This window comes from Meriones unguiculatus, chromosome 10 (genome assembly GCF_030254825.1).
Source record: "Meriones unguiculatus strain TT.TT164.6M chromosome 10, Bangor_MerUng_6.1, whole genome shotgun sequence".
Lineage (NCBI taxonomy): Eukaryota > Metazoa > Chordata > Mammalia > Rodentia > Muridae > Meriones > Meriones unguiculatus.
The window spans coordinates 90,128,632-90,136,363 of NC_083358.1; the positions used below are offsets into that span (position 1 = coordinate 90,128,632).

General features: G+C 41.5%; 1 long non-coding RNA gene across 2 annotated transcripts; it reads left to right on the plus strand.

The window, feature by feature from the left end:
• The first annotated feature begins 999 nt into the window (after positions 1–999).
• Positions 1,000–7,335, plus strand: LOC132657059 (uncharacterized). Of its 2 annotated transcripts, none has more exons than XR_009594900.1 (3): positions 1,000–1,102; positions 5,359–5,506; positions 5,662–7,335. It is a non-coding gene; the product is annotated as an uncharacterized LOC132657059 (long non-coding RNA). The 2 variants fall into 2 exon arrangements; XR_009594899.1 differs by lacking the exon at positions 1,000–1,102 and adding an exon at positions 1,948–2,063.
• Positions 7,336–7,732: the final 397 nt, after the last annotated feature.

Sequence of the window (7,732 nt, forward strand, 5' to 3'; positions counted from 1 at the left end):
TGTAGTTGCATATGATATTGAATTCCCAATCTCCCTGCCTCTGCCTCACCAGTGCTCAAATGACAGGCTTCTGCTGAGTAGACATTCTACTATATCCTCAGTCTCTTACTTCTAGTGTCCATAAATTGTTCAGGAAGAAAAATATCAGGCAAAGACAAGGAGACAGGAGAAAGTCAGAAAAACCTTCTAGAGCCTTTTGACATCCTTTAGTGAAAAACACTCAGCACTTCAAAGCACCATGCTTTGGGGTATCTTGATCTGATGAATTTAAAAGTTTTCAAGGGAACAGATATCATGTTAGATTCTTTTACAATTAAAATGGCAAATGCAACCCCCCCCCAAATTAGGTGATATTAATATTTGCTTATGTTTTAAAGTGAGTTGATATTCTCAGTGCAAATGAACACAGCAAAATCACAGAACTAGACCATTCTCTGGGTAGAAAAATAGTTTGTTAAGAAACTGCCAAGGGGGCTGGAGAGATGGCTCAGTGGTTAAGTGCACTGACTGTTCTTCCAAAGATCCCCTGTTCGGTTCCCAGCACCCAGACAACAGTTCACAACTGTCTGCAATTCCAAGATCTGACACTGTCATGCAGACATACACGCAAAACACCAATGCACATAAAATAATAATGATAAAAAAGACAGCACCAAGCTGCTCAGACAGTAGAGAGCAGCAGCTAGTGGGAAAACGAGCAAATTTATATGGTAGTCAGATGGTGGGGGTCTTTGAGCTGATGCAGGGTGTTTGGGTTAATTGGGTGTTTGGCTTAACTGACACTTTTCCCACAGTGGTTGGCTGTTGATACTGAAGAAAGAAAAGCGGTGACTGTCCCACCAAACAGAAACCCACATTATGGGGTTTCTGAGGAATTCTAAGTTTAAGTTTCTGTTTACCCGATAAGAATCTGGCCTGAGTTGGGCCTGGGCCATCATCTGAGGATATTGCCAGCAGCTCTGTCATTTTGGGGCCTGTTTTGGACCTAACACTTAGGGCAACCCAACTTGTTAAGGATGTGGAAATATTTTCCTAAGATGTCTGACCATGAAGCTTATGAAAGGCCATGTAATGTATCCCTCGGTATTCCTACGAGACAAAGGTATCGTTAGCTTATTTTTAAATTTTCATGTTTTTTTAGTGATTGCCTGTAAGATGTTTGTCCCTCCAAACCATCATTGGCCCACATTAAAATGGTAATGGCATAGTTTTTGACTGAGAATAAATAAAAGCACAAAGAGGACACTATATGAGGATACTACATTATACAATCAAAGAAGCAAGGAGCCTCCTTGCTTTCCTTGAGAGAGCTTAAAGAGAGCTGATGCATAAGAAAGCAGCTACCACACAGAATAGAAAAGAAGAAACAGGTATGTGGAAGAGGCTCTTTGTACTGTGGGTGGTCAGTGGACAGACCACCATTGCTGCTTGGTGTAAAGAAGGAGGAAGGTGCCATTGTTGCTTTCAAGAATAAAAAGTGGACAGAAAAAGGAAATGACGTCAGATAACATTTGAATATTATACATAGAAGTATATGGACTCTGTGTGTGCATTTAAGAAAAGGATATACTAGCTGGGATTCCTCGTTTCTACTGCCTTCACTAAATGGGTAGTCGCCTGTAAAACATGAGTACATATGTAATCCTGGTACTTGATAGGGCAGGTTATGTTGAGTTTGAGATCAGCCTGGGCAACCTGATAACTTCCTTGACAGCCTGGACTATATCATGATTCCCATTTCTAAACAAAACAGAGCACTTCCTCCCTCAGTTCACTGCGATTACTGCGAGGATCTAGCCAGTCAACACAGTGAATTAATTGGAGCCTGGGCTATGGCTGTGATCAGGCTGAACAAAGATTTGTTAGATTATCAGTATCCTCCCTAGGAGCACTGGGATTATTTTTAGGTTACCATTGCCACCTAGTGGTCATCAGGCCTTGGCCAGCACCGAGAAAGACTCAAAGTTACTTCTTCACAATGGAGCTTTTGTTGTGCAAATCTTTGTCTCCTGACTCAAGCTGAAAAACAACTCAAAGGGACAAGCTACAGGATGCTTTGCAAGGTGAGGTTAGTAGAAACTGTTTTATGAGGGGTGAGAATTGCTATTGCTGTTATTAAAAACTCTTGTGTTTTACAGAGTGAGAACTGCTATTGTTATTAGAAACTGTGTTTTACAAGGAGTGAGAATTGCTATTGTTATTAGAAACTGTGTTTTACAAGGAATGAGAATTGTTATTGTTCTGTTACAACTGAATACTAGGAGTCTGAGGCTTGGGAGTTTTTTGGTGCCACTAATGGGCACCATGGTATCTCTTTGGCCATGGTTGCAGAAATTCAACTAGGGTCTGAGGTGCTGTGTGGGAGAGATGAAATGTTTGAGGAATCAAGGAGGTAGGGAGCCCCGTGGGATATTCCATAGGTTTAGTGACCTCAGTTGTGGTTGTTAAAGACTGCAGGTTTGTGCGATGTGTGAAACACACACTCAGGGGACAGATGTGGAAAGACCACATATCTAAAACTTGCCTGGACTATGTAGTGCAGAAAAATAAAATAAAATAAAATAATAAAAGCAAGTTGGGTTAATACAGTTCAGCATTTCTCCACTAAACATTTTTTTTTTTTTTTGAGGGAGGTTAACCACAGGAGTTTTGTGGGATTATAAAGTACAAAGGGTATTTGCCTGGGTGTAGGGCTTAGGTTAGAAAAAAGATAAGACTATCTAGAGATACTTTTCCATATTGTACTGATCTCTTTATCAACAGAAAATCTAACACACATGTGTAGTGCTCTATGGCCTCTTTTTACCTGTTTGTATTTTGGAGTTTCTTGTAAATGTTTACTTATGTATACTTTACCCTGACGAGTCAATAAATACTTATGTATTATTTAGTTAGATTGTCTACAAAGCTCTTTGCAAGGGCTTTTCATTACGTTGTGCATTCGTTTGTTTACTCCTTTATTTATTTTTTATTTTTTAAACATGCATTTCCTTTTATGTGCTTTGGTATTTTGCTTGCATGTATGTCTGTGTGAGATACCAGATCCTCTGGCAGTGGAGTTATAGAGAGTTGCTAGCAGTCATGTGTGTGTTGGGAATTGAACCTGGGTCTTCTGGAAGAGAAGCCAGTGCTTTTAAGTGCTGAGCTGTCTCTCCAGCCCTAATTTTGATATTTTGAGACTGGGTCTTAATGTTGCCAGACTAGCCTTAAACTGGCTACGTAGTGAAAAGTGGCTGTGAACTCCTGATCCTCCTGCTTCCATGTCCCACGTGCTGTGATTTCAGATGTGACCACCACACCTAGATCATATCCACCTCCAAATCCTCTTGGACCACCCACTATGTCTCTGCATCAATTTTATTGCCATTTTTCAGTCAGCCTCCTTCTCCTCTTCGTTCTCCTCCCCCTTCTCTGTCTTCTTCAATATCTCATTCCCTCTGTGTTGCTTTAGTTTTGTTTTTGATCCAGAGTCTCACTCTATTGCACCGTCTGATCTAAAAAGCTTGTACTGGCTGCAAGCTCATGGTGCTTTTCCTGTCTCAGCCTCCCAACTGCTGGGATTATGGGCATGAACGGCCTGCCATACCTGGATCTAAACTCACGTCTTGATATCACACAAAATAAATGACCCACAGACTTGCAGCTCCGCAGAAATAAATGCCCTTTGAGCTTTCTCTTAGCGTGAGAGCTCTGAGAGACAGGGTGAGAGTCACCCCGGGAGAAGCTTGTTCTGTGCTCTAGCGGGGAAGGCTCGTTGGGCTGAGATTGCCGGAAGTCCGTGATCACGATCCACAGTCAACAAAGCACACAAGAGCACAGCAACGGACGGCACATGCTCAACTCTGGATAGATCCACAGCAACAAATAATCTTGATGGACAGCAGATGCCTCTTAGATTTTCAATCCTGAGCCGTCAGCATGCAGGTTGGGCGCCCACAGGGTGAGCAAGCTACAATCTCCGAGAAAACTGCCATCATTTCAAACCTAGATCAGTGCTGGAGAGTGAACTGGACGTCACTCTATTCCCACTGCCTCATCCCCACATTCCTTTGAGCCTGCAGCAGAAGGCTTCAACCACGTGAGCCAGAGACAGAGTTTCCCAAGGTGCTTTCTTGGAAGAGCTAGCCTTCCTATAAAGCAGCCTCATTTGGCCAACTGTCCAGCACGACTGAGCCTCCTCTTCTGTGGGTATGCCTGTCGGTAACTCATCTTGTGGTCTGAAGCCTGATTTCTCACCTAATCGATGCTGAGTTTCCCTCTGCAGTGATACAGTGATTATCAGCTGTGATCATCAGGTAGCGTGAACTGATTTGGTTTTAAGTGGTCTGAAAGCTTAGGCATCCCGGCGGACGCTGTCCTTCCGAGTAGTCTCAGGAAGCCACCTACTTATTCCGATGAGGTTGTCATTGGTCAGGAATGCTCCTCTGGGTTGGCTACCACTCCGAGTCTCAGATTTGTGCTGCTGCTCCCTCGTCTGGTTTCATCTTCTACCACCATCTCCCCAGTGCCCACTGCTCCAACCACAGAATGATTTGCTAGTTCTTCAATTTAACCCTGCACTTTCACATCTCGTTGCTTTGTTAATCTGATTCAGTTTGCAGTGCTCTTTTCACTCCTCTCTTTGCTTCTTAAAAATTCAATTGATTCTTCAATTGCTATCTAAAATGCTGTTCTTTCCATGGAGTTTTTCCTTAAATCAAAACCATGGATTTCTCTCTCATATGTCATGGTATTTCACTTGGTTGGCATTAAACATGTTTGCTTAAGTAAATATCTCTCTTACAGGCCAAGAGAGACTATGGAAAGTTCCGTTCCATTTGAACATCTGACAAAGAATTGGAGATCAATAGCTCCTTGTAAAGAAACACCCCTGGAAAAATCAATCCATTTAGTTTATTAAAACAAATGACATAATAGTCAGTTTGACCACATCTCTTAACCACTTGGGCTGTAACTGAAAAGTTTATAGCTATTTTACATAATCATCCACCTCAGAGGTAAAGATTCAATGCATCTTAGAAATAAGAAGAGTCATATCTGGGTTCTAGCAACTGGAAGCAAGCACCAGACCCCTCATGAAAATTTGCCATCGGTGACATCACTGCTGTGTATTTATTTTATGCTTTAAACAATGTTATGTGTGTTTTATGTATATGGGTGTATTGCATGCATGTATCTGTGCCCATGTATGCAGTGCCAATGGGAGCCAGAAGAGGGCATTGGATGCCTTTGGAGGAGAAGGATATAGTTGTAAGTAGCCACGTGGTTACTGGGAATGGAACACTGTCCTTTGGAAGAGCTACCTGTGCTCTTAACCACTGACCCATCTTATTTATTTTAACGGTTTTAATTTCCCAGGTAAAGAAGTGTTACCAAGTCTAGTATCATGGTGGAAAACTTGGATAGTTGGCTTCAGAAAATTGTCACTGACTCTCTGTGTACACTTCTATGGCTAAGCTGAAGAAGAAACTGGATTTGGCAAACACCGTGACTGAAGTAGTTCTGGGTGAGCAATGGTTTGGAAATCTTGTTTCAGTGGGAATGGAGAAACCAGTGCCAGCATTTAGGATTGTTCATTGTGGTATTTGGTCTCCTTTTCCCTTTGGGGATCGTTTACTGATGCTTCATGAGAGTGTTTTACTTTCTGATTTCTCTTCCCAGAATCTAAACTGGTGTTGACTCATTCGTGATGTGCTCAGGTTTCCAGAAGAATCCTCCACACCATAAATTTGTCTTTCTGCCATGCTCAAGAACATCTTGACTGTGGTATCCCACATCATGACCTTCCAGCTCTTCTTCCCAATACGTGACTCACTACTTCCTGATTTTCTGCCCTCTCTATTTCTCCTCTGATAGACCTTAGAGAAAGTTGGCCATTCTTTTTTTGGGAAATCTTTCCCCATTGGTTCTAGGCATGGTTCCAAATCTGCTGATTCCAGAAACACTTCCCTGATAAAATTTACCCTGTTGAATCAATTCTCAATTTTGTATTATCTTTACATTTGTACATTTAGTTTAGAATTTTTACTATAAAGTTTTTTTTATAAAGGCTAGGTTGGCCTCCAACTCATGATCTTGCCCCACCATCCCCTGTGCTGTGATCACAGGTGTAAACCATGTTGCTCTACTTGATTTGTCCTTGTTATAATATCTATCTATTTGTTCATAAATCTATCTATCTATCTATCTATCTATCTATCTATCTATCTATCTAACAGGGTCTCACTGTTAACCTTGAACTCACAGAAACTGACCTTCTTCTGAGGCCTCCCAAGTGCTGAGATTGAAGATATTCACTGCCCAGCCATGTTATAATCATTCCTGAAGTTGTATTTTTACCTTACATATTTTATTTCAAATAAAAATAGAATTAGATTAGATTCTTATTGTTACATAGAATATATTATTTTTTTCACCTTTCTCTTAAACACACACACACACACACACACACACACACTTCTATGTATCATTTTCTCTAAAATGAAAGATAACATCCTGGAGCATATCTCACGAAGACTCAGAAGATCCTAAAGGCAGGCGCTTTAAGACTCAGGAAGAAACACGTCAGAAGTCTCAGGAAGTGCATCCCACTTACTAGACTTATAAGACCCCAACCTTCCTAAGGTTATATCGGAAGTAAGGTCTGCTAAGAAGAGGAGACATGCCCAGCTTTCTACATGTTGGGCAGAGTGCTCCAGGGTTCCAGCTTTCAACTACTGTCATTCTTCCTAAGGTGGGCTTTAAGTGATATGGCTGCCTTTGAGATGTCCATGCTCCTGTAAACAATCCCTTGTTCATACTCCTGTAAAGAATCCCAGTAAAATCATTGGATTGCCAAGTTAGAGTTTGGTGATATCATTACTTTGGTGATGTTCTTAGTTCCCTCTCTGGGTTTGGTAGGTGTTTGTTCATGTATCCTGAGGAATAGTCTTCCCACCCCCACATACACACACAAAGAGAGTAAATAAGTTAACTAGGACATGTTATAAAATACCTCACAGGCCAGGTGTGATCTATCTATCTATCTATCTATTTATCTATCTATCTATCTATCTATTCTTTATCTATCTATTTGAAATGAGGAGTCCTTTGTTCCAGAAACTTCCAAGAGGCCAACTGTGGATGACATTGAGAGAGTGTTAAGACAGGAAGTAGAAATAATAGTGGCATCTGCAACCTTATAAGCCATTGTAAGGACTTTTTTTTTCTTTCCTGAGCGATGTGGGAGTTTGCTAGAGTGTTTTGATCAGAAGAGATGACACAATTCATCAGTATATGTTGTGTTATGTTGTAGATACACTGGTGGTGTGAGTAAAAGAAGCAAGGGGAGGCTTATGGAGACTAGTCAGGAGTCTAATGGTGTCAGTCCAGGCTTGGACATTGCAATACTGGCGGAGACTTTGAGAAGCTGTGGATTTCTGTACTTACACTATGGTAGATCCCACAGGACCTGGGACATCAGATGTAGAATTTGAAAAAAAAAAAAAAGGAATCAGAATGACACCCCGCCCCCCCCCCCCAATTTTTTTGAGATAGTTTCACTTGTAGCCCTGGCTATCCAGAACTCACAATGTATACCAAGGTGGCCTCAAATTTACAGATAGTCATCTGCATATGGCTCCCAAGTACTGGGATTTCAGAGGGTACCACCACAACTGACCTAAAAATGTTGTTTGTTTGTTCTGAGATTGGTAGGTCTCACTACGGTACCTGGATGGCATCGGACTTCTGG